Source organism: Capra hircus, chromosome 4, assembly GCF_001704415.2.
Source record: "Capra hircus breed San Clemente chromosome 4, ASM170441v1, whole genome shotgun sequence".
NCBI classification, from domain to species: domain Eukaryota; kingdom Metazoa; phylum Chordata; class Mammalia; order Artiodactyla; family Bovidae; genus Capra; species Capra hircus.
The window spans coordinates 4,812,164-4,815,060 of NC_030811.1; positions in this window are offsets into that span (position 1 = coordinate 4,812,164).

Consider the following 2,897-nt stretch of genomic DNA (forward strand, 5'->3'; position numbering starts at 1 on the left):
CTTGCAGTCCAAGGGACTCTCAAGAGTCTTCTCCAACACCACAGTTCAAAAGCATCAATTCTTCAGCGGTCAGCCTTCTTCACAGTCCAACTCTCACATCCATACATGACCACTGGAAAAACCATAGCCTTGACTAGATGGACCTTTGTTGGCAAAGTAATGTCTCTGCTTTTGAATATGCTATCTAGGTTGGTCATAACTTCACTTCCAAGGAGTAAGCGTCTTTTAATTTCATGGCTGCAGTCACCGTCTGCGGTGATTTTGGAGCCCAGAAAAGTAAAGTCTGCACTGTTTCCCCCTCTCTGTCCCGTGAAGTGAGGAGACCGGATGCTGTGATCTTCGTTTTCTGTTTCATAGACAGGTTCATTTGTGTCATATTTTAGACTCCACACATAAGTGATAACATTTGTCTTTTTCTGTCTGACCTACTTCACTTGGTATGATAATTTCTAGGTCCATTCATGTTTCTGCAAATAACATTATTTCATTCTTCTTTATGGCTTAGCAATATTCCATTGTGTGGGGGGATGAATACCAAATCTTCTTTACCTGTCTGTGGACATTAGGTGTTGCCATGTCTTGGCTATTGTGAATAGTCTGTCCCTATTCTTGACTCCCCTCCCTGCTCACAGTGGAAGATGCCCTCCCCCATCTAAAGCTGATTCTTATACCCAGACCCTCCTTCCTCTTCCAGTCCAACTCCATCAACTATCCTTCCTCAGATATAGTGTCTCTAACCATTAAATGTCTGCCAGCTCTTAACTATCAGCATTTAAACATGAACCAGGCTTTACCTTCTTAAAAGACTCTTCCTATATCCTATATATATGGTTCTTCTATGTAGCATGTTATTTCCTTCCTTCAGAGCCAAATTTCTTTGAAGAAATGACTGTATTTCTGGTCTTTGCTTCCTATTTCTTATTAAATGTCCCAACCACTATGATGATTACAACACAGTAAAATGGGCCAAAATAGTGCCTCAGTTTCCTCACTGGTACAATGCAGGTTATTACAATACCCACCTCAGGATTGTGAGGATTAAATCAGTTCAGTTCAGTTCAGTTCAGTTGCTCAGTCGTGTCCGACTCTTTGTAACCCCATGAATCGCAGCACGCCAGGCCTCCCTGTTCATCACCATCTCGCGGAGTTCACTCAGACTCACGTCCATCGAGTCAGTGATGCCATCCAGCCATCTCATCCTCGGTCGTCCCTTTCTCCTACTGCCCCCAATCCCTACCAGCATCAGAGTCTTTTCCAATGAGTCAACTCTTCGCATGAGGTGGCCAAAGTACTGGAGTTTCAGCTTCAGCATCATTCCCTCCAAAGAAATTCCAGGGCTGATCTCCTTCAGAATGGACTGGTTGGATCTCCTTGCAGTCCAAGGGACTCTCAAGAGTCTTCTCCAACACCACAGTTCAAAAGCATCAATTCTTCGGTGCTCAGCCTTCTTCACAGTCCAACTCTCATATCCATACATGACCACAGGAAAAACCATAGCCTTGACTAGACGGAACTTAGTCGGCAAAGTAATGTCCCTGCTTTTGAATATGCTATCTAGGTTGGTCATAACTTTTCTTCCAAGGAGTAAGCGTCTTTTAATTTCATGGCTGCAGTCACCATCTGCGGTGATTTTGGAGCCCAAAAAAATAAAGTCTGACACTGTTTCCACTGTTTCCCCATCTATTTGCCATGAAGTGATGGGACCGGATGCCATGATCTTCGTTTTCTGAATGCTGAGTTTTAAGCCAACTTTTTCACTCTCCTCTTTCACACTCATCAAGAGGCTTTTTAGCTCCTCTTCACTTTCTGCCATAAGGGTGGTGTCATCTGCATACCTGAGGTTATTGATATTTCTCCCGGCAATCTTGATTCCAGCTTGTGTTTCTTCCAGTCCAGCGTTTCTCATGATGGACTCTACATAGAAGTTAAATAAGCAGGGTGACAATATACAGCCTTGACGTACTCCTTTTCCTATCTGGAACCAGTTAAATCAGTTATTATATATTAAAGCCCTTAGGACAGTGCCTGGCACTGTAAATATTAACTATCGTTACTGTTATAAAATCATTTCTTAATTACACAGCTGCAAGTGTAAGGATAAGATTAAGAGAATGGAGAGTACCAACTTCAAAGTTTTGCCCAACCAAACAACAGATACAGCTATTGGAAAGTGACTTTTTAAAGGAGACATTGGAATAAATGACGTTACTATGCTATAAACTTCATTCAGTGAAAGTGGAAGTCGCTCCGTCGTGTCGGGACTCTTTGCGACCCCATGATCTGTACAGTCCATGGAATTTTCCAGGCCAGAATTACTGGAGTGGGTAGCCGTTCCCTTCTCCAGGGTATTTCCCAACCCAGGGATCCAACTCAGACCTCTCGAATCGCAGGCGGATTCTTTACCAGCTGAGCCACGAGGCAAGTCCGAGAATAACTCCATTCAGACACGTATCTTATTCTTTGTTCTGTTCCCAAGACTCCGCACAAGGTCTGGAGAATAGCAAATACTCAAATCCATCCATTTTATAATCTCATCTAATATTCATCTTAACGCATAGACATTTGATAACAACTTATTAATATAATTTTTCTGCCTCCAAAATGAACTCGATAAATCTGTCGGCTTGATATATTTTAAAAAATTCGTTTAAATTTAATGTACTTTTTTTCAGAGTCAACCATGAACCACACGCACACGCTGCTAGTTTTACTTAACAAAAGCATATTGAAGTTTCCGAGAGAATAAACCCCCAAGCTGTCTCCCAGTCTCCTAGGAGACGCGGGTCTGACGTCAGTGAACCTGCAAGCTCGAACGCCCTACTGCGCATGCCCGCCGGCTCCCAGCAGAGGCTGGGCGCAGTGCGCATGCCCACTCCGGGGTCAAGGGGTCAGCGTCT